Source organism: Thunnus thynnus, chromosome 21 (genome assembly GCF_963924715.1).
Source record: "Thunnus thynnus chromosome 21, fThuThy2.1, whole genome shotgun sequence".
Classification (NCBI taxonomy): domain Eukaryota; kingdom Metazoa; phylum Chordata; class Actinopteri; order Scombriformes; family Scombridae; genus Thunnus; species Thunnus thynnus.
This window is the reverse complement of record NC_089537.1, coordinates 22,187,315-22,212,372: the sequence shown is the minus strand read 5'-3', so window position 1 is coordinate 22,212,372 and position 25,058 is coordinate 22,187,315. Positions and strand designations below refer to the sequence as shown.

The following is a 25,058-nucleotide window of genomic DNA, read 5'->3' as shown; positions in this document are numbered from 1 at the left end:
TCAGTTGAGCTGTAAATCATAAGACTAATTGAAGTTTCAGCTGAAGCTGAAGTGCAGGGGAAAGTTGAAGTGTAAACAGTTGAAGTGTCTGTTGGTATGTAACCAGTGACAGCAGTTGAAATGTTAACTTGTTAAGTGGTTAAAAAAAAGAGGTGTGTTGAGAGTGAAACAGAAACAGACCAGAATTATAATGAAATATATTTGCCTTGGTCTGGATGAAAATTATATGAAAAATATAAATAATTGTAATCATTTCAAAAACTGTACATGCAATTTGAAACAACAAATCCAGATATTTTACAAATGCGGAGCCAGATCCAAAAGGATACAGTCTATCATAACCAAACCCTAGTCTCAACAGATGGCCAATTTGAAATTTGCTCAGGCAATGTGTCCTCCTATAAGAGGGGTGAGTGTTAAACAGAGTAAGCTAGCTTCCTTAAATATCATCGTGCATATGTACCTTTATTGGCACCCTGACTCCTGCAGGTCCTCTGAGGTCACTTATGATTGACCTCAAACTTCAAGCAACACTCAAGGGACAAGAGTTTCAAACCTCGTTATCAACTTCCTTTCATGACTTCCTCAAGTCTTTGAAACTTTACAGTCGCACCGCAAATGGAGGCACCAAGACAACGCTGACCTTCTCTGGCAAATGTACAGTGTATTAACACCCAGAAACACACACACGCCTCAGCATGGCTTTCCCAAAATAAAACAGATAAGAAGTCTTAAGTTGGAACCCCAGTGACTCCATGTGAAGTGCTCCAAGAGGCACAGCAGTCTCTGTGCCTCTCAGCCTATCGCAGAGCTTAAACCTGGCCCTGGGTATCAGCTACACCTCAGTTACACTGGTGCAAGAACTGAGGTGGCTCACTTGTCCAAAAATACCAATCTGTGATGTTCAATGCTGTTGAGAATTTTTTACAATGCCTTGGAAGCTCTAGGAAGAAGTTTTGCTTTTTTGATTTTATGATGCTGACACCAAAACCTGACATTTACTATGAACATTTTCTTTCTGCTGATAAACCAAGGCTGCTGTGGTGATCACATGTGAAGTCACGTTGTCTGCTTTGGGAGTAAAAAGAACACCAAACAACAAAAACAGACCAAAAAGCTCAGCATGCCAAAAACCATTTTTCACACTGATTTTTATGGCTTTTCCTTTTCCTGCCACTAAATAAGCAAGTAACTAAAATACCAACAGTGAGTGGACTGCACACTTTCCATCCCTATAATTGTAATCATGATTAATTTGTAACTATACAAGCCGATATAGCACCATCTGCTCCTCAGTGATGATGCGACCCTTGAGGCATGTGATGCACCTGAAATCCTCGAGTACACGTCTACACTGTCTGATTCAAACGGAGCCCTGGGGAAAGATCTATACCCAAGTCAGCTAGCACACACACATACAGAGCTTTCAGCTGTTAAATAAGCACATATGTGCATGTGTGTGTGTTTCAGTGTGATACACACTGCACATCTGGTCAAGAGAGAGCTACAGCACCAGAATTCTTCATCGATCCTGCTTGCCAGGGAATTTCTTTCCATCCCCGGGTGCCGCGGACACCTTCCCAACTGGAGCTGTCATCCTGGAGGACGGGAGCACTAAAAGGGATGGAGAGACACTGGCGGAAAGCTTGTGTCTCTCATTTCCCTCCAGGGTCGACACAGTGTGAGGTGAGCCAGCGGAGTGGAGCCTGCCATTGGCGAAGTGAACCAAATGTAGCTGCAGTGATCAGAGCCTGGCAGGATACACCTATTTCCAGAGCAAGAGCTGGGAACTCAATGAACTATGAGTTCTGTAGTGTAGATCTGCTATCTTTAAACAAACATAATGTCAATGACACAGCTACTAATCCATTGATAAATTAAGAGCATTTGATCAGCCAGAGACATCAGAATATGAAAAACAGTGTGATGTGATCATTTATGGCTGTTCTTTCTCCTCAAATTTACATTTTTTCCCTTGACAAATTTTTCGCCAAAGGATCCAAACCATGATGATTCGTCCTTTTCACAGTTACGTCCCATCCAAGGTTGTATGAGTCCGTCTACAAAGACTTGTCGACAGGTTGTCAACACACAGCTGGCAGTGTGGTCCCACAGCATGGCCAGATATGGTCTGTTCTCTCTCACTGTAGGTCTTTTTCTTCCAACTTCTTTTCATCTACTGTACCAAATACTGAATCTCACTGCTGCAGATAGAAAAAAAGTCCAAAGCCTCAATAGAAAATGACAAAGAAGCCCAGCCAGACTTCATACAAAATAGAGACAGTTCTAAGGGAAGGTCCAAAATCCAGTCAACATGAAACATGTCACTTTGCTGCACCCGTCTTCAATGCCACAGCTCGGTTTGGAAAAGGCTCATGAGGACAACAACACATATGGCATAAGACCAATGGATTGTGGGTAGAAAAACACTTTCAACAGGCAGAGCAAGTCACTAAATAGATATTCAGAAATGTTTATAAAATATTTTGTTATGCATTTGTTTTCTGATTATTTTAAGCCTATCCACAGTGAGCCTATCCACAGTCTGCATCTTAGCCACAGCATCTTGTGTCAGAGCTCAAGTCTGAGGTCAACGCCAAGGGCAGAGACCCCAGCTCAAAGTCCTACATGCTATTAGTGGCTCATCATAAATCACCACTAATTCGATTTTAAACTGGGGCTGGTGGGTTTTAAATAAAGGAAAAGCTGCCATGGAAGGGTAAATATGCACTTAAGACCCACCACGTGAGACCACCAGGACTAAGCCTCCTGCAAGACTTTGGGCGCTACATAAAGCCTGGAGCAGGTCCATGTGGGTCTGCAGATAGCTGAGACACTTCTTCGCTTTAAACTCATCTGCTCCTCTTGGTCTCAGACAGACCAGTGAGGGCTGAGGATCCAGTTACTGTAGACAGGTCATTACCCTAAATCTAACATTTGTCTATAGTGAGTCCACTAGTGTTGCAAAAGCAAGAATATGCTGCTTTTATATGTTTTATACAGTATTGTGGGGTTTTGGAAATGTCAATCAGCAGGGCTGGAATGACTTGCTAGTTGGTCCTGGGGTAAAAATGAGCTGCGGCCACAGCTGTTTATACAGAAAAAACACATATATAAATAAATACATATGTAAACTAATTCATATTGCTTTAACACAAATGTCATTTGAAATGCACGATATCAAAACACAGTGAAATACAGGGGTTTTAAGGTCCTGCTGGGAAATGAATGAAAGGTATTTAATTGAATCAAATGAATCAAATTACCACAAACCAGACACTAAACCGTGGGCCTTCAGGGCCTCTGAGGGTCTGGGGCTCCGGTTTCCCATTTTGGTAATCCCTAGTTGGTAATCCAGCCTTGTTGCCTGGACAAGACATCAAATTTGAAGATTTCTCCTTCGGCTCTGGGAAACTGTGCATTTTTCACTATTGTCTGACATTGTAGTTGTGGTGAAATTAATGGGATGGGACATCTACCACAGAAAAAACTGAGTTGAGGAACACTTCAAATGCTCATCTATGGAGACAGAACAATAACAAAGAGTGTGAGGTCAGTCTAAACCCTATTTAAGTTGTCAGCCCTGTGTTTTTTCAACCCTGGGTGTTGACAAGAGGACGTTCAAGCTAAAATAAGGCTTTGAGCAGCAGTATGAGACATGTGTAGTCATGGTGCTTCTATCAGTGAGACATTAATCCACATATAGGTTCCACTAATGCCTGTTTCTCTGTTCTGTGAAGGCTGCAAACACACTCTACGCTGCTGTAGGTCTTATGTGTCATTTGATATAGCAGCTGCTAGTAAACTAACAAAAACTACTATCCATCTTGACAGGTGAAGAAGCCATCAGAGGCTGAGCTCAACTCCCAAAAAGGAAATAAAAAATACCGACTGTAGCTCTCAAAATGATTACCTGAACCCAAACACAAGACAGACACATCCATACTCTGACAAATGAACACAGTGCACTTCCCCTAATCCCCAGTAGGAAATTAGTAGCTCAGTATCTAAGCCAATCAAATCATGGCAATCCCCCTCTGGCAAGTCTGACACCATGACAAACAGCTGAGGAAGGTAACAGTCAGCCACTGACAATGTGTAACAGAAGACAGTCACAACATCACCACTCCGTTTCACCTCCTCCCACGCTGGAAATCAGATCAGACCTCAGCCAATTAAGTAAGTGTGAAGTAGGGCTCATGTATATTTGGAGCACACTATAAAAATAAACTCAGTTCCCAGGGCATCATGATTAAATGATGCATACAGTGCATACAGTGTGTGCATAAATCTTGAGTTATTATAAACATTTAAACAGAAATACATCCTGTTTTGTTGTTTTTTCCCCTGACAATAACCAATCCCAGGGTAAATTTAAATAAGTTTTCACAGTAATTGGAGGCTGCTGCTAAATGTTCATGAATTTTACCTGTTAAGTTATAGCACTATGCTCAACAGGCGAGTGGACATAACTACTGATTAAAGACAGGGCTTGTTTAAATTTAAATGGAAAAACTTTCAGTGTATTTGTGTGTTGCCCTGTTAGGCAGCACTCTATTTTTGTCTATGTGTCCTGACAGAGCGAGAGCAGGTGCAGCACAATGAACAACTGTAGTTCCTCAGCCAGTCACTCACCACTGAATGAATCACACATGAAGGAACTCGGCAGCCCCCAAAATCCAAACCTCACATTGACTATTCGTTTCCTCAACTCACATCCAAATAAATGCACTTACGGAGGTATGGTTATCCATTAAATCACATCCTGTCAAGAGATTGGAGCAAACTCCACATTTTAACAGAAATATCTGAACACATAATCAATTACTTACAAAAGGAGAATTTGCTGTATTTGTTGCTGAGTTGCTTCTAGTTCAAAACACAGAATCCAACGTGGATCTGAAAGTTTTATCAGAAACATTCAAATGAACCAGACTATAATTAAATCTTTACAACCATAATACACAACAGATTTTTCCCCAAACACATAATTTAAAAACAAAAAAATTTAGATCACTTCTCCTAAAACCTTTAAAATCCATACTAAGGCCATCCAACATGTGATCCAATTGATAGAACAATTAAAAAACAAACTTTGAAGCACAACGTTACACCACCAAAGTCATTCAACAACTCTGACGGAGAACTAAACCTGTAGTCAGTCATCAAATGAAAGCCACATACCTTTCTAATGTTGATTATCTTCTCAAAGAGCCATTGAGTCTTAGAGATGAAGTGTTTCAGGGAGGTAAAAGGTTTTTAAGAAGTCTTTGCTGTTTTTTTCAGTCTACAGGTCCTACAGTCCTGGAGAAGGTCAGAGCTCTGGAGGCTTGTGGAACAAGACCACTGGGACATAAAGGATAGAGTGACAGGTCCACAGGCCCTGCCAGCAAACACCCGCCAACCCCCCCCCCAACCACTTTCTATGTACAACCCTCCTTTAGGGGTGCATGTGTTGTGGCTAGATCAACAGCAGGCATGGACCATAGGGGTGGGGGTGGGGGTGGGTGGGGGGGGGGGGGGGGGGGGTGAGCAGTGGTGATAAATTTAGAACGGTGCTTTCCCACTCCATCAGCGCCAGGCCAGATCAATCAAATAGCGAAAGTGACAAGTGGTGGTCATGAGAGGCCAGGAGCAGTGGTGGATGGAGACAGAATGACAAGAAAGCAGAGATGAAAAGGGCCTGAAAAGGAATTCTGAGTGTACAAAAGTAATAAATAATGGAATTACATCCATCAAAAGTCACTGTAAAATACTGTGTATAGTGGCAGTTGTGTAGCAACAGCTATGCAAATATTTCTTCTTGACCTCAACATGAGTCACAGTAATTTGAAATTTATGTACAGAGCCATGGCTATTTGTTCTATTTATCCTAATTCAACCAGTACAGTCACCACTCACGCCCTTAAGTGCTGAAATGATAACTTGATCTAGAAAAAACAATCACTGAGAATTGTTGTGAACAGTTACTTATTTTAGTCCTACAATGTAAGTCATTTGGTTGTTCCAGCTTTCATAAATGTCACAATAAACCTTGTTTATCTGTGACTGATGAACTTAATACTGGGATTTTTTTTTAATCAGACTAAAAATTAAATCTATCAAAAAGATAGAACTCTTGCCTTCTTTGGGTATTCATGACTTTAAGAAAAAATAAACCATTTCTCACTAAAATGGTTACAATTTCTACAATTATTTGTGGTCCCACATTAGACATGTCATACAGTACAAAATGCAATAATTGAGCTACAGTACAGTTTAGTGTGTTGGCATGGCAACATTTGCCATTTAGCACTAAACACAAAGTACACCTGAGACTGATGGGAATGTCATTAATTTCACAGGTATGTAGGCATCAACCAAAGTATTGGACAATATTTCATGGCAATCTAACAAATTGTTGTTGGGACATTTCAGTAAAAGATAAAAACATCAACCTGCTGGTGGCACAAGAAGAAAGTCAGGTAATTACCAAAGTCAGTATGATTCATCCTTTGTGGACCATGACTGTCTGTATCAAATTTCATGGCAATTCATCCAATAGTTGAGATATATCAATCTGAACCAAAGTGCTGGACCGATCGACAGAGCCATCCATAGAGCCATGTTGTTAACATAGCTAAAGAAAATGGTCAAAAACGATGCAGCTAAAGCCAAGATGTCCTGACTTCAAGTCCAAAGTATGGGCCAAGCCTCAACAAACTGGATCCTACATTTCCCATAATGCAACTTAATAGCATCTTTGGTTAGGTCTCCCCTGCCTGATAAATCCCCATTATTTTCAATACCCTCAGTTTCTAAAAATGTGTAGTCTGCAAGTTGAAGCCGAGATAATCCTGATGACATCATCAGGGATGTTTTATCAGACTCATAATGCTATACAAACTCTTTTCACAAGCTGTGTAGCACCATTTAAGGATCTGGACAAGTTTTGTTAGCACTCAATTTGTCAAAATAGACCTCCAAAATAAACCTCTGCATCTCTCTTGGCCCATATTCAGCTGTCAGCCAAATTATCCCTCCAATATATACTAACTGGCTACATACAAATAAGCTGTGTACCACTGACAGAAGGATGTTTGTATAAAACCTGAAGCTACTTGTTGATGACTGTGTGCGAATCATCTTGGATGGCAAGCTTACCTTTACCAACACTGATTTTACTTTTCAAAAAGGCAAACAAAAATAATTTCTTTAATGACTCAGTTCTGATAAGTGTCATGGTCAACTCAGTCTGAAAACAAAAACCCACTGGGAAAATTTGTGAATGTGTGCCATTTGTGTGCAAATTTAGAAGATGATTGCCACTTGTATGAAGTCAGAGACACACCTGACGAGGTTAGAGGTGGCACTAACAGATATGAGGTCTTTTATTCCATCAACTATTGGCTTTTTAAACAAAATGTAATTAGGCCTGTTTCCAGCTGTGGATTTGACAGTTACATACTTTCTGGCTGCTTCTTCTTTTGGGGACAAGGGACAATGACAAAAGGTCACTGGCATTAACCTGTGTACTTGCATTGTTGTTTTTATCCAGTGCTTAATATTTCTACATTTATTATATACTGACTGCTGCCTGTAAGTCAAATTACCCCTCGGGAACATTGAAGCTTTACTCTACCCTACATACATGCACGACTGAAATTATAATAGAGATGGGGAACCAGGTCAGACTTGCACCACATGAATCAAGGTCAACCAACATGGAAGTAGCAGCAAAGATCAGTAGACACTAGACTGTCATGGTAAAAAAACAACAACAAAAGGGAAATGAAAATACTTAAAACAGTCGGTTCAACAAGCAGATAAACCTCTCATTCATTATGCTGATTACACATTTGAGATTCAAAAGCACAGTGAAGGACAACACCAGACAGATGGAGAGGAAGGAAGGGAATCATACATGCACAAAGCCCCAATGGTAAGGATGGGGCTCCATTTCAGCTGGCCACTGAACAAAGGACACAGTGGGCAAAGGAGAGGACACTGGGACACTGCCAGTCACATGGAAGAGGGAAGAGGTAGACACAGAGGACAACGTAGAGATACATCAGATGCTTGTTTAATAGAGGGCAATCTATTAAACATATGGGCTACATAGTCATTAGAGTAACTGGCAAGTACTCACCATCATTAGGAACAAACACTGAACTCCACATTAGTTTTGAGCTTCACAGCAAACAGCACCATCTAGTGTAGACAATGAGGTACAACCACAGTGTTCACTCTGGCTTCTGCTCTGCTTTGTTGACTTTTTAGGCCTCAACACCACCACACTCCTTAAGATATCACACTGACTGATTTGTTTATGGCTGCGTGAAAAGGTAAAAACCTAAGGTTGATTCATGTTTTTCCTCAGCTGGTTGAGAAAGCAGGCCCGGGCACAAGGCCAAGCTGTGAGGTTGTTCAGCAAGGGAAAGGCAGGGCTTTGTACTTTGAATAAGCTTTGAAAGCGACAGGGTTCAGCCACTCCAGAGCTAATTAGCAGTGCAGAAACATTAGTTCGTCCAAAGCCAGCACAGAAATGTCAGAGCAAATGTGATTTCAATTTAAGCCTTGTTAGAAGAGAGTTGAATGTTGATTGCTAGCATGCCCCAACCATACTGTACTGTCAGCACAACAGAGACAACTGAGGGCAAAAGCTTGCCTCCCGTTTTTCCATAAACAGTTGCAGATAGACCACAACAATGTCCCGGGATGCAGAAAAACCGGAAATATTTGCACTATTAAACCCTCTCCCTGCCTTCCCTACCTTGCTTTGATGGAGGTCAGCCATGCAGGCAAACTCACACTCAGCAGCTTTGGTTAATAGGAATATTCTGTACAACATGCAGTAGGGCTGAACAAATTGAAATTTTACTGAAATTGCAATACGGCCTACTAAAATTTTCAAATCGCAGGAGGCACAATATTTGTTAAAAGTGAAATGTCAAAATACCATTTTAAATTAAATACTGTCGTGCTGCAGATGAGTCCTGTCCTGGCTTACACATCATATTCTACAGATTTAGAAAACATCTTTGTTTTGTACAGATCCTCGCAAAAAATCACACCATACTCATTTAATACGTTTTCCAGTGATGACGCAAAAATTATCACTCTCTCTAATATCGCAAATCATATTGCACTATCAGTCAAAATGATCACAATGAGATTTTTCCTTCAAAATCATTCTGCCCTAACGTGCAAAGCCCTCACACCCATGAATTGGACGGCGCCTGAGACAGCAGAACACACCAGACTGGGCCTGTTCAGCCCTGAAACCATCCAACAGCATGCGACGCTATTCACACAGAGCACTGAGCATGAACTGCCAGTGCCAATTAAACTGAGACACAATAAAAGTCTGTTTCAAGTGTTGTGAAAGAAACAGATGGGGAGAAAAGCAAGAACAGAAGAACAGGTTGGAGAGAGAAACAGAGCAAGAACTACTGTTTATTTAAAGCTAATTCATTTCATCATTACCATTATCTTTTAGATTACTTTTATATTTTTTAATTAATAATTACTATTAATTTGGAGATTTCTTAGGTTATCAGGATCAAAAGCTAGTTCAAAAGAATAGTCATGTGTTCTGCACATGCTTTAGGACGAACAAACATTGCTGCTCTTCAAGAAAAAGAGTTGTCATATATATACACAACACTCAAGTGTGTAGGAGCAGAAGTAATGTTTAGTTAGAATGAAAAGGCTTGAGTGTCATTTGAAAATACTTGCCTAATCTCAAGTATCATATAAAAAAACAAAACAAAACCATGAAAGTCAAACATGTTCTATTTTGTTTTCTTTTTCACACATCTGGAAAACAGCACTCTCCAAGGTCTAACAGCAATGATGATTGCTTTTCATGCTTAACAAATGAAAAAGAAGGTACTGAGTTCACCCAATCTTGGTGAGGCGACACCCAATTAGTTTATGAGCGAAAAGACTCTTTTCCCTTTTCCTGTCATTCACCTTTATGACTGCTTTTGCTGTTACAGGTGACCTCAGCCTGTGTGATGGCTCAGAAATTTCACAAAGTAAGATGTGGACTAGGTTCAGTTGGTTGAGAAATGATGCCAAACTTATGTGACTGGCCCCCCCTTGATCTTCTAAGTTGTAACGACATTAATGCACACAAATTTCATTGGCCAAAAAAAAAAATTAAGACAGAAAACACTTTTAGTTTAGATTTTGGAATCACGAGAACACTGCATGTTGCAACCTAAAATTTGTGAGGGGCTTCCAATCATAAAACCCTCTCCATAAAAGTGAAATAGCTGAGCTCGTTCTGTTAATCACATCTTGAGTAGCTGTTGGCATCCAAAGCGGCACCCAAAAACTTTAAACCTCACCTCGACTTTCATGCTCTTTCACTCACCATTAGTTGATTCAAAGAAGCTGTGCTCTCCCCTAACTACATGGTAAGCAGCCAGATGTGCCTGTGGTTTTCAAAGTTTGTGCTTGCTAAACACCCCACAAACTCCTCTTTGCACCCTTGATACAGTGCACATTAGGCCCTCACACAAGGTAAGACCTCAGAAGGGGGAAAAGTTTACCCATGAGCACCTTTTAGTGCAGCACAAAACACAAGATTTCAAGGCGTCATTCAGTGGCCACAAATAGCGAGTGCAAAAGCAGATAGGAGCTTCAGAGAGGGTAGATAAAGAGGTGATTGGGTGAAAGAAAGAAGAGAAAAAGAAGTGGAAAGTAGAAGAGGCTGCATGAGTGTGATATAAGCCATCAAAACAAGTGAAGAAAGAGAAAGATAAGACAATAAAAGGTGTACTTTTATTGAAAGCTGTGTTCATAAAGCAAACACCTTATCTTGACAGCACCCATCCATGACAACTCCAGCTCCTCCATTCCTTCCAACCATCCATCCATCCCCGGGTGCTATCAGCCTTTCCATTCTTCTCTCTACCATCCTACACTGCCATGACCTACATGTCTACTCAACGGCAGCAAAATTGCTGTTACACAAACCAGACTCCCTTTTCCATCAAAGCTTGCCGCCCAGGCTCCTGGCAGATAAATAGGCTTTCAAAGCTCATTAATGAGCGGATATGTCCACCTCAGAGAGCAATGAGAGCAAGCATACAGCTCAAATAAGACAAAATGGGAAACACAAATGAGGGGGTGAGATTTAGAGATTAGATGATGGACCTCAGGAGAAACAGAAGATAAACAGTGAACTGTACCTTTCATAGCTCCTCTGCTTCCGTTTGTTATTTGCCGAATAGATGATCTCCACAAGGAGTCAATATCCACAGTCAGAACACTTAAGAAACACTTGGAGAGCAGAAAGAGATAACAAGAACATAGTAGAGGAGCAGAAGACAGAGACAGAGTGGGACTGCCAGAGGGTAGGACTGGAGTTACGTGAACAGACTGGAAGCAACTGGCTCACCAACAACCACGGCCCACAAAACCACAGGGTGGGTTTGGCGGTGACACGAGCAGTGGCCCATTTAGGCAACATGACAAACACCGTTAGAGAGTCAGCCTGGCATCTGGGAGTCACCAGGATCCCAGCCAATCTTTTATCACCAAGAAGGAGACGTACACCTGGAGTGTGTCTAACGGTGCTAACGGACATTATGACAGCAATGAATACTGTAGAAATGGGAACTGTCATTTGCCCTAATGAGCTCTGAAGAGGGATCAGGATAAAGGGGTGGGAGGGGGGGTTGAACCGAGTCACCCAGCAGAGATAGGAGGAATCCCTTTTTGTTCCTTCCAGCGGCCCTGATGAGTCAAACAGAGGGCCAGTAAACCAGAAAAGGCAACAGCTCAGAGGCAGAGGGAACAACTTTCCCACATGGCTGAAGACCAACAGCCATAACTGACAAACGCAGACACAAACTTGATTCCTGGGTGTGCTGTATTACTCTCTCTGACAGTTTGAGAGGTAGCTTTCTTTCAGGTCAGAGTTCAAGACTTCAGACATCAGACTTCAAGGCTGACTAAAAGCAACTTCTGACATTCAATAAAACTTCTTTAAAGAGCATAAAAGAAACATAAAATCCCCTGGACTGAAGACCTAATTTCTTTTGAAAAGCCTGCAAGCAATATAGATATCTGGAGGCAAACTACTGACACAAAAGGCTTAGATGAAAAGGAGGTAATGCTGTCAGTTTCATAATATTACACTTTTGTACCAAAAATTTCCAAGGTTTTATCAGCATAGAAAAACCTATAAAAGTTATTAAAATTTAATAAAGAAGCACCAATTAAATTCAAGTTAGTAGTTTCTAAATGCAGAATGACCCAAACAACTAATCAAAGACCTTAGTTACTGCCTTCAAATTCAGTTGTAATTTACAAAACATATTAAGCTTTTGGCCAGTTGGGGGCAGTGGAACAAGCTGAAAGTTAGCAGCAATTCCACCCTGAAACCATTATGTTTAGCAGATAGTTGGTAACTTTGTCTGACACTTGCTGCTTGGCTGGCAGTAATCAGTGGGTTCAATGCTTGCTCGCTTAAAAAACAGCTGCCTTCTAATGAGAGCAGTAAGACTGAACCAAAACAGTAAAGTTGCTGGCTGTAAAACCAAAACAATGAGCTGAAAGAAGCTATAAAGCTCTGCGCAGCTGAGGAAACTGCAGAGTCAGGGGATACTTCTCTGTGGGTTCATTACTACGAGCAGTGCCTGTAACATTAAACAGTAATATGATCAACTGGTGACAAGTATATTGATTACTGCAGCTTTAAAGACAACCTAAAAAATGTACAATGAAAATCAAACTTCAGTGCAGGCTTTATAGTTTGTCTGCGTGGCCATCGTCAGGGAATTACCTCCACTTCTACTATGTTGGAATAGCAGAGCAGTGACCAGATGTTACATGATATTAAAAAGGCATGTTGTGTTTATTTCATGTTAGTCTTGTGTACTCACACAAGGACGCACATGCATGCAAGGGCAGGTGAAAGAAGACCATGAGCTAGTAAACATGGCTTTGCAAAAGTTATGAAGAAAATGCATTCAACACATTTGTTAGACCTCAAGGATACACGCAGTGCATTTTGGTAACACTCAATATAAACATTAGTTTTGTTTGTTTACAAGAAGACTCCACATGGCGCCTTTAAATGACCAATATCCACCAGATGTTGCAGTAAACAAACCAAAACCAGTTCGATTCTTTTAAGAACATTTCTGGCAAGTGATTATTGTGTGGGGAAAACATGCAAACAGAGCAGTTTATCGCCTCAGTCAGACTAACCCGACCAACGGTCCCAAGACGATAGCAGCCTAAAGTAAGCCAGAAGAGAGTGAACAAGGCAGGCACAAGTAAAGGGGCCAAAGAGTGGTAAGTATCCATTTTATAAATTGCTCCATATCTACATACACTACTTGGGCTTATTTTGGTCAGAAGAACAAATATCCTTCAGAACTTCTTGATGCTGACTTATAAAGTCTGTTTATAGCTTCTCTGTCTAGTAGCCTAATCAAGTTTTGACATGAAATGCTTTACTTTTATCAGATAATAACAGATAAACTGCTATCATTGATGAGATGGGAAGTATTCAGCAGCTCTGTGAGGTCTCAAGGTTATTTCACACAAGTACACACAAACATGTGTGCACATAGACTGACGCAACACATGCGCTCCTACCACCCAGGCATCCTGTGCAAATACTTTCCTATAAAAGGCCAGCCGTTAGGTCCAGCATGGCACCAGATCAAGGCCAGACTACCAGACCAATGATGAGCAGCACCAGGTGTAGGTGTGTGTTCATGCAAGTCTGTCACCTCAAAGTTATCCTGACAGACTTTGGCACTTCATGATGACTCTTTAACTCATCACCCACCTCTGATCAGTGCTAACTGGCTAGAGATGAGGGGGGATGAACAGTACCTGGAACCAACTGATGACCTCACACACTCGGCGACGTCAGGGTCTCATGTTTGGATCAGGCATGCGTCAAACATTATGTTGCAGATATTTTCATTGGATGATTAAACCCTTACCAAGTATCAGATGGGTGGGGTTTCCCTTCCCAGCACAGGACTAACAAGCAACAGGCCGTCAATCAGATGTGACTACGTAAACTGAATTTCAAATATTTGTATTGAAACAACCAGCAGGACCCATTTGCAACCTCTATTTGATTCAAGCCTGCTGTCACTGTATGTATCCTGTTTCAGCATGAGTCATGTCTTTCTCATAAGAGCAATAAGGTTACTCAGAAACCAATTAATCCATCTCGAGCACAAAAAACACACTCCAGTGTAAGATTGATGAGTAAATGCCTAAAATTGTTATAAGAATGTACAGTAGACACACAGCACACACATGTTCCTAATTTATAGAGGGAAAACTGTGGGTGGATTTTGTTTATTTGTCTCAGAGGTGTGTCAGTGTATGTATAGTGTCTTGAGGAGCTCAGGGGGGATGAGGAGTAAATTATAGTGTGAGCAAACAGCAGGATCCTGTAAGAAGCTCGTGAGTAGATCTTACTCTCCTAAACATTTTGGCCTCAAAAAGGATCTGTTTTTACCCACAAAATGCAGGAGATTGAACAAAGAAGTTGAACAAAGAAGTCAGTCTGGTCTGTAAACTGTGATGGAGGTTTACAAAAGACAGTTTGGGTAATAATTTTACCCATTCACCTTCTCTCTTCCAAAGAAGCCTGGCTAACTTGGGAGTTTGTTTAAACAATCCTACCACCGGAAAAGAATGTTAATATAAAACCCTGGATGCCAAAGTTTTTAAATGTATTTCTTTCTACAACATCTGCGCATGGAAACCCTTGTATGGTGAAGGTTAAGGAATGTCTGTGGGAATGTTTTTTGAAAAAGCTAACGTTACGTGTTGGATTGTGACAGGACGCACAACCTCTCTCTGCTTCGCTACACTACTTCTATTGGATTGGCACTAACTGTAAATCGTGCTCCGCAGACTCGTTCAATATGAACATGAGGATGTTGAGGTATGAGACCGCTTGTGTTTGTTGGCCCTTCTGAATCCTCTTAGGGGTGCTGCTGTGTTCCCAGAACAACGTATAATATTATTATTACTACAGGAATAATGGCAACAACTACAAAAGCAAGACCAAAGTTGTAATAAACTGGAATTATCCAGTTATTATGCTTTAAAAGAACCCCCACAGGTGTTTTCAATAATAACTGCTGCTAGGAAATACATGAAGTCACTTGACTCCATATGCAGTACTAATAGGATTCATTAATGTGTCATTTTCCCCGCCCTAACAGGTGCAACAAAACTAACAGGGGAATGAGGGAGATGTCAATCAAACACAGTCTGTACATGTCCACACACTCCCAAGAAGAGGTCATTTCAGCCAAAACAAGTGTAATCACCTGTGTGGGTTTACAATGACCCTCTAACCCACCACTCCTTTCTTCCATAAATGCCAATATTGTGATATTGTTGAATATAAAACTTTCAGACATGCCTATTTAACTCATGTCTAGTCAGCTGAGGACAAAACATATGAGAAGTATTGATGAAGAATCTGGCATCATAGTTGCTGAAGTAAGAATAAACATGTTGGTGAGTAGATCAAAGTCCATCAGGGTCTCTGCTAAAGTACTCAGCACTCTCTACCACTCACTGACACAATTAGGCCACTCAAGCGTCAGTGTGTGTGTGTGTGTGTGTGTGTACTTGGCAACACCCTGCCTATTGTGTCAACACAACAGCTGCTGCGGTCTAATCTTTCTAACATCTAAAAAGACATAAAACACAAACAGCGGAAAGTTTGCCCATCAGTGCCAGTGAGTGTGTTGGATTATCTATATTAGTGTGAGCTGCCCGTATTATTACGTCTGTTTTGGAATTACCTGCAACAACAAACACGCTCAGTGTACACACGCCCAACCTCACACAACTTCATCCACAAATACTAGCAGTAGCATGAGATATGGCACTCTAAACTCTAACTAGCTGATGTGATGTACATCACCCAGGTATCCATGTATACGAGTAAGAATGTCAGCTCTGCAGAGAGGAGGGGTTGTTGTTTGTGTGCACCAAACTCTCCTCAGCTCAGAGGAAGGCGGGGAGGGAAGAAACTGACGGAGGAGACCGGCTAATCGCCAACAATAAAAAACAAACACACTGCCGGGTCCAGTTCCTCCAGGTTGTTAAAGACTAACAGACCTTTAGAAAGCAGGGAGAGAAATCTTGAGGTCTTCTGGCAGGAGATTCCTCCCCTCAGGCAAGGAGCTAGAAACAACTAACAGGGGCCTGATGGGAAAATATATTTACAAATGACCACAATGCTGAGATGCTTCTAAATTATTCAAGTTTGCCAGTTTTCCAATTAACACGCTGTATCACATATGTTTAATCTGTACACGTACCAAGAGGTTACAACGACAATTTGTGGGGGTTTTTTTCTTTTTTTTGGAAAAAAGTTATGAGCTGTAACTGTTTCTCTTCAAGTGCATCCTCACAGCGACAACCAGAAAGATTTCTGGATAGGGATTTATTTGGCCATTTGAGGTCACAGTTAATGTTAATAAAACTATCTTCAAAAGATTTTACGATCTGAGGTTCTATCATTAGATTATAAAAATATACAACCCCTAATAAAATACTACATGTAGAACAAAGCTATAACTTTAAGTTAACATTTGCAAAACTAATGCAACCAAAACCATACTTAGAAAACATGAAGCAAAAATAACCACAAACAACACAAACACACACAAACCAAACAAGATGTAGTTGCCATGGCGAGGAGTGTTAAGTTTGGCATTGTCTGCGCAGCCGGGGTCTGTTGTTGATTCACCCAATCATAGCTGCACATGATGTCATTGACAAATGGTTACCACTGACTTGTGGACATGAACCAGCAAAACAGAGTGAGGCCTTGTAAGGGTCAGCTCACGTCTGACTGACCCCAGGAAAGGCAGTGTACGTGTGTGTGTGTGTGTGTGTGAAGAAAAACACTGATATCCTCACTTCCTACTGCCATGCTCTTTGTAATCAGTGATTTATGTCCTCATGGGCGTCTTTTTTGCTGAAACTGCCATGAAACCTTGAGGAACCCTCAGATAACAATCTGCTTTTATGTGAGGAACAAATGGACTCAGCTGATGTACTTACAAGATGACAGAAGAGTTCAACTTTCTTCCTCCAGTGTCCGGGCCTCTGAACGCCAGTGGTTTCTAAAAACAAATGCTTAAGTTAGTATGATACTATGCAAAACATGTGGGGAAATGAAAGCACAGAATGGACATTGTTCTTTTAAAAAGGAAATAATAAATAAAACTCTATTAACCCCTGCCTGCATGACAAGGAACCAAAAAAGTGTTGCACAACAAGCTGCATTCTTACATATTCATTAATGTATCTGATAGGGATGCACGATATTATCGGCATGTCATCGGTATCAGCCGATAATAGCTCTAAAATGAAATATCGGCATCAGCGAATTCTGTCGATTATGAGAGGCCAATATGTTGCCTTCTCCTCCGCCGCCTGACTGCGCTTCCCTCCACGGACTTTGTCACCCTGGCGGTCCCGGTGCTTCTGGGTGCTACCGTGTTGGATCCACACGGAGAGCCAAGGCTAACGTTAGCTGGGAGGCTAGCTGGCTGTGCTTCCCTCCGGTCATGCTGTGGCTAACGCTCCGCTAGCCTCTCAGCTAACGTTAGCCTTGGCTCTCCATGTGGATCCAACCAGAGCGCCGAGCCCCGGTTTGTTATTCAGGTTAAAGTGGGAAGAAGCAGCGGGTCTGATGGGCAGTTGAGTAAAGTGGAGCCTGCGGAGGAAGCACCGGGACCGTCAGGGTGATACAGTCCGTCGAGGAGCTGCTATGTTCGGTTGCACAGATAGGAAACACTTCGGCTGACAGGATGTACCACTCTGTGCAAAAAAAAAAAAAAAACAACAAAAAACTTCTTTTTGGTTTATAACGGCGGTTGGCAACCAGTGTATTAGGTACATTACTGCCACCTTCTGCTCCGGAGTGTGGACCAGAGATTAAATCCTACACATTAATCCTGTCTGTCTAATAAACTCAATGAAAACTCATATATTGTCTTTCTTGATCATACTTAGTACAATCTAAGCTTGCATGCATAATAGTCTCCTCAGCCAGCTGGAAAAAAATATATGCATATATCGGCATCGGCAATCGGCCACAATGAGTTGGAAATATCAGCATATCGAATATTGGCAAAAAAATCCAATATCGTGCATCCCTAGTATCTGATGTACACAATATAACTGCTGGACTGAAAGGTGATTATGTTCCAATTAAATCAACTACTACTGAGTATTTTCATGTCAAAAAAGCATGGATCTGGATGAGTGAACCAAGCTTTTACACAAGCTATTAAAACATCAAATATCTGTCAATTAATAGACAACACTGCAGCATTGTCTCTGTCACCTACAGTACATCTGTCACATACACATATGACAGATGCCACAGGTCTGTGAATACAGTCTCTCTGCAGCCTTGTTGCAATACACTAATGACCAGAATGTATCTAAGACATGCTAACAGTACCTCAGGAGTGTTATTAACCTTTGAATGCATGGGCATTTTGCACGCACACACACACACACCAGCACTATATCACATTATTGTGATAGTTAACAGTTAACATAAACTTCCTCCTTATGTCTTTTTTACACGCAAAAAACACTATGGCTGAAAAATTTTCATTATCAATGAATCTCAATTATTTTATTGATCAATCATTTGGTCCATAAAATGTCAGAAAATAGTGAAAAATGCCATCACTATTAAAGCCAGAGGTGAAATTGCTTGATTTGTACTAAAATCCAAAAGGTATCCTGTTTATTGATATGACACAGAAAAGAAGTAAATCCTCATAATTAGGAAGCTGAAAACAATGCATTTTTGGCATTTTTGCCAGAACTATATATCAAAATAGTTTCTGATTAATTTTCTGCGGATGGCCTAATTGATTCAATTGATTAATGAAGCCACTTCAGTTCTACACAACACTCATCCTCACTTTGGGTCTTTAAAGACCCCATAAACAAACTGAAACAATGACTTTTAACAATTTTCATGTTTTGACACCAGAATATTGTTAAAAACAAAAAACTAAAAGTTTTCAAAAGGTCAGCTTTGAGAAACTTCTTGATCATAGAGAGATCAGAGCAGTGACAGATGTATTTGAGGAGAAAGTTCCAGAGGGGAGGGAGGGGGCAGCTATGGAAAAGGTCCTGTCACCCCAGGTCAGGTGCTCGGTCCACATTGGTGGTAAATATCCCATTCCATTGTTCAAGGACACAGGAGTCCTGAAAATAAGGTTATAACTTACTAAAAGCCCTTTTATTAAGACTTTTTAAAGAAGAGTAAAGATTAGGAAATAAAGCTGGTGCCCTGCAACAAATAACCTGCATCAGAATTATGTCCAACCTGTTGTGTTTACATAGTCCACACCTTCAACCACGAAGCATTAGACGCTCTTAAAGTAGCTATTTTGTGGCTCTTTATGTGTAAAGGAAGAAATTGGAGGGTGATGCATGAGCTTGTTTTCACAAAGCAGTGATCTGGAACACAATATGGGTGCAGATCCAAAGAGGACAAACAGCCACTAAAAAACCAGCCGTTCCAGGCAAATGGGCGTCATGGTTTCTCTGTGTTTGTTCACAGAAATACCAAAGAGCACACACATGTACGATATCCTTTGAATGTGACATTTTAGAGATTTTATTCACGAGTTTGCTGGAGATTGATTTACTGGCGGTGAACAAAAGAGGTGGGGTCGTTATGAGGATTATGGGCCAATAAATCATTCCTGTTTTGCATGTTTTCCCTTCAAAGTCATGGCAACCGAGCCCACCCAAACCATTCTTCCAACATGCGTCAGCAAACAATGATCGACAAAAAACACAGAACACATGCAAAGATCTCCATTCTCCATGTTCTCCATCTATGTTACAGGTGGAGCCTCATTTCATCACCAGCACTGAGCACTGTCTCCCAGCGGGGGAGACTCACTGAGCATCTGCTTCCAATAGCTTCTCTGCCTCCCCCTTCTCCTCTGAGGGGCTCTGTGGGAGGCAGCGGACCCATCGGACCCATCTGAAGCCTGAGCCCCAGCTCTCCGGACCGGGGCCCCCAAAACAATGATGTAACACCCAACAGGCTTATGTAACTAACCTCTGCTGGCAGTCTCTCACTCTGAAATACAGAACGTGGAAATCCTGGGAACACTCACACCGGAGGAAAGCACTGTGCGTACATGCACTGTGACTGCACTTGCACACACATACGGTGATACAGTGGAGCGTAAACCTCATCTCAGTCAGTTCACCCAATATTACATCCATCTAGCCATGCAGATAGATTGGGTTTATTTTTCCATCTCTGAGACTTTGGCCTCCATCACAATACAATGCAGGTGAATGGAATTTGTTTTTTGATGCTCAAAGCATTGCGATATTCATTTAAATGACATTTTATATATTCATCAGCAACTGTGTCCCTCCTTGATAATCCACTGGCTTCACTGTGAATAGACCTAAATTCTATCAAAAGGAAGAGTCTCTGAGAAACTTTAGACAGCATGTTCCTTTGGGTTATCCAGAGTGTCCCTGACATTGTTTCTGAAAAGAGTTTCTGCTAATGAAAGTTTAAAATGGAATTTTTCAATGCTGCGAGCACCAGATACAAAATTGCATTTGCCTCCATTGTTTTGAGGTGGAGGCAGAAGTCTCAGGGACAGATATCTCAAAACCTGGACAAATAACATTAAAACTACCTGCATGGTTATATACCACCAGAGGTAAGTATGAAATATGTTTTTTTAGAGCTAGACTGATAAATTGAACAGGCCAATATATAGGCCAATAGTATCTTATTGCAGACATATCTGTGTCGGCATATATGTTTGCAGATAAATAACAAGAACTGCAGTTGAAAAGTGCCAGAAGATATGTCTGCGGTAGAAACAACCTCACCATTACACAGTTTGTCCGCCAGACAGCACTGACAAGTTTATTTTTCAGCCATAAAGTGTCCTGCTCAGTATACATCTTGGTCATTAAAAATCTCAAATATCGATATCAGAACTGGCTTGAAAAATCTAGTATTGGTTGGGCTATATTATTTAATATTTGGGTGAACTGACCCTTTAAGTAACATTAAACAGATGTAAAAGCAAATACATGTTTGCTACATGTCTGCGTGACATAAATGTTGTCTTCCACCGATGTCCACATGGACCCCTGTGCAGACACCAACTGTGCATGTGCTAAAATAGCAATGTGGAGGCATGTTTGGTGTATTGTATGCATGTGCTGAATTCCCCATCCTGGGTCCTATTCTCATTAACACCACTTCCTTTTTTTAGACTTTTTCTTGTTGCTCAGCAAATACAAAATATAAAGGAGCTCTTCTTCCTGTCATGAGGTTGCCATCTTGTTTTCTAGTGTCCATGTGTGTAACACGTGTACAGAAGTGCTTGCAAGTCTGCAGCTATTCACAACCATACAGCAGTATGGATGAAACCCTGTTAAACCATATGAAAATTGGGTCATTCTTAGAAAAAGGTGCATGCTGCAACAAGCTAATGCAAGAATGAATTCTCATCATACTGAAAATCAAAAAGACATGTCAAATCAAAAAGATCATCTCTACTATCGCAGACCTTGTGACTCTACATGACTTTCCCTTTGGCATCTTTAGGTTTAGAACATCACATGCACGACAAATTTCCAAACAAGCAAGCATGCTCTGTGTGTGGCTTCTAATATGATGCTGCTGTCACCACCATAATGTCAAGTCATCTTCCTATAAAAGACAATTGATTATCTGACAGCAAAACTGATAAAACACTAGTTGATGTTTGTCTTGTGGTGAGTTGACCCACCTTCTTATTTAGTACCACCACCACGGGACACACACACACACACAGACTACAATAAGGTGTGAAGACGAGACATCTGACTGGAGATGAGCTTCATGGGCCAGCAGTCTGCTGGAGTGGAGATAATGCACACCCACAGCTTAAAGCCATTGCTGCACAGCTAATCACCACAGACAATTACAAAATCCAACAACAGCACACAGGTTGGAGGCTTAATCATCACTTTGATCCCACTCCGCTGGGATCATCCATTATTATTTCTCTGCCCAAAAGGATACAGACACTAATTGCCAAAAACTGCACTTCACGGGATACTGTTGTCAAAGGATAATGATAATAAGTGTTTTCCCCACAAGGAATGTTTTAGGTAGTTGTTCCTTGTTTTGCGGCTAGGCTCAGAGCATGTGGGCCTCAGGGTCAGGCTGATAAGTTGACCTTCAACTTGGAAAAGGAAATGTGCCTGTTTTCACTAAAACTGTGGCCAAAGCAGACATGTCACATTTAAGAGACAAAAGCTATGAATTCACATTTTATGAGCTTAAAACTTTTGCGAAATTGTCAAAATACTGTGCTGAATTTTGATCGGATGTTGATGTAACTGAAAAGTTTCCTGTTGAACACACCTGAAAGTTGTTAAAACACATCAATACATGATCCATCATGGGAAAACACAGTACCAAGAGCTGGCATAAAGAAGTGACTCAGAAGTTTTGAGTTAAAAATCTGAGGGAAAGAGCAAAATGCAAGTGAATAGGCCTGATCATCTAAAGTCATGCCTCTCTCTAGCCATTAAAATGATCAAGCACAGAGTACTCAAGTTTTGTCACAATCCCTCTGGGTTCGCTGACCTTACATCTTGAAGGTTTGGCGGAGGGGAATGGTGGCTAATTAGCTTCCCTAATGCACTTCCAAGTGTGGAGAAAAACATAGAAGTAGCCATCCTAATTACCCACAGGTTATTTATTTTGGCAGGTTATGAGCACCAGACTACCTGCCAAACAAGAAGGAAAGTAAAACACTTGAACAGCACCATGTGTGAGGGTGTGTGGGTGTGTGTTCGCAAATGGTGTGCGATATAATTTGACCAAATATGTATTTACTCAAATTTTCAGTTCTTGGCTTTAACAGATACGATGACTTACCGTACAAACTTGCAGTGCAATGATGTGTTTGTCAGAAACTACTGCGAGTCATGATAAGATGCAGTTTGTTTTAAAGATAAATATTAACTTTGGCAAGGAAACAATTTGCACTGAGTACGCCAAACACCATATGAAAAACTCAAATTTTAACCTGTTTCCCTCACCATCATGAGCACATAACTAGCAGAAGGTAACTTGAGACATTTAAGCAGTCATGAGTGTCTTATGGTATGTTCGGCAGGCAGATGGTCCTCCAAGCTGCATTTCTCTTTAGAATATCCCCCATTTCAGCATTTATTTAAAGCTGCAATGACGGCCGACCGCTGCGTACTAGAGTAGACAAAACAGCGGAGATAACTTGCGTGCCAAATATAAAAGTCGACATTTGAAAACAAAAACGCTGCATATTGTGTTGGAATACAGGCCGAAATAAAAACAACATGCGACTGATTGCTGTTCAACCTCAAGCTATGTTTTAATTGCTATGTATACTTAGCGATGGTCACTGCAACAATCAAGTACCAAATTTTTCAACGAGGTTTGGCATCGCACACTCTCCTTATCTAAGCGCACACCTATGTCCTCTCTGCTGTATTGGATGTCATGTACAGTGTAACATAATATATATCTGGCGCCGTCGGCTGCGTTCAGAGATAATAAAATAGTCTATTGTGGCCTTGAGTCTCTCCTTTCACAAGCCGTCTAAACGCGGACTCATTACTTCACCTTTTACTTTTCTGGTGGAGGTGATGTAAACCAGCCTTATATGGATAGTCTCCACCTGTCGGGAGGAGGATGTGCTCACCTGGATGGACACTATCACTACATGTGTTAAGATTCACACGATAAACAGCATTTAACATTTCCATACCAGACGTAACGTGCGTAAAGGCGCCACATATAACCGCTGCAAAGTTTCCTCAAGCATCTAACACGATTCCTCAGTCAAGTGATACATTATCAAAATGTTTTGCTTCAGGTTATTAGGATTGACAAACTTTAAAACACGCAGAACTTGTCTTGCCCGTTGTTTGAAAGTTTCAGTCCTCTCTCCCGTTAAGAAACAGCATGAACCTGGATTTTACACGCACAAACATTCAGTCACACGGACTCACCAACGCTGTCCTGGGGTCGAACACCTCCAGTGAGGATCCTGCGGTACCAGCAGCGAACAACCAAATACAAACTCTTGTAATATCGCGCGGACACACGCCCGCGCACACACGCACGTATCCACACCTCACTGTCATTCACAGCGACCCGCCGCCTGCCGCAAACTTCTTCACTTCTATCAAGTTCACCACTATAACACAAAGAGTTTCCGGTTTGAGTTTTCAAATTGAAAGCCTCATTGATGAGCTGTAGTCCAATCTTCTTTCAGGAGCAACTGACATTTTGCTGAAATTGTCTTGTCTTTAAAGAATTATAGCTCTGTGTTCTGGTGAGTTTTAAACAGTATAGTTTACAATGCTGATTTATATGCAATATTATTCTTGCTCTTCCTCTATATGTGTATTTCTACTTGTGGTCTCGGAATATGCTCACATCAATTTTCAAATTTCAACTATCTGTATTTTAAAGTCACAGCTCGCTTCAAAATAAAGATTATTTTTCAACTGAGCTTATTGCCGTCATCTCTACCTTTCTCACAGTACAAAGATTACAAAATGTATGAGCAAGATATACGCAATCTTAACTTTCTTTAACTAAATATATGAATAAACACATTTCAGTGACTTGCAATTAATACGTGAGTGTGAATTTGATCCACAGTTGTCCTCATTATTCCACTGATTCTAGCTGAGTCTTGATATTTTTCTCCAGTGACTCATTTTAGACTTTTATTTGGAAGGCAAGATCGCATTACTATTGATCTTAATATTGTGGTTGAACTGATCTGACTTGACTCAGCCTTTTTCCTCTTAAAGGAGCTGCATCCTTTCTGTTCAGCTACAGTGTATTCACCTGCGGTCAGAGGAACCAGAGCCAGCAGCATATGTCTGCTGAACCTTTGCACGTTGTGAATTTACTTTGCTCTTTGCATTAAACCCAAATATAGGTTACTGCAGTAGTTGTAGTTTTTCTGGAGTAGGTGTAATTTGAA

General features: G+C 41.0%; 1 protein-coding gene across 3 annotated transcripts in view; it reads right to left on the bottom strand.

The window, feature by feature from the left end:
* Window positions 1-24,222, bottom strand: part of svila (supervillin a) — an 85,511-nt gene extending 61,289 nt beyond the window's left edge. Inside the window, exons 1-2 of one of the 3 annotated variants that reach the window (XM_067578323.1) lie at window positions 24,070-24,222; window positions 17,062-17,123 (exon numbers count right to left, since the gene is read on the bottom strand). The gene's annotated coding sequence lies outside the window, so the exon portion shown is untranslated. Of the gene's footprint in view, window positions 1-4,832; window positions 4,900-5,184; window positions 5,358-17,061; window positions 17,124-24,069 lie in introns of those variants that run through there. The other 2 variants (XM_067578324.1, XM_067578325.1) reach the window with 2 other exon arrangements.
* Window positions 24,223-25,058: the final 836 nt, after the last annotated feature.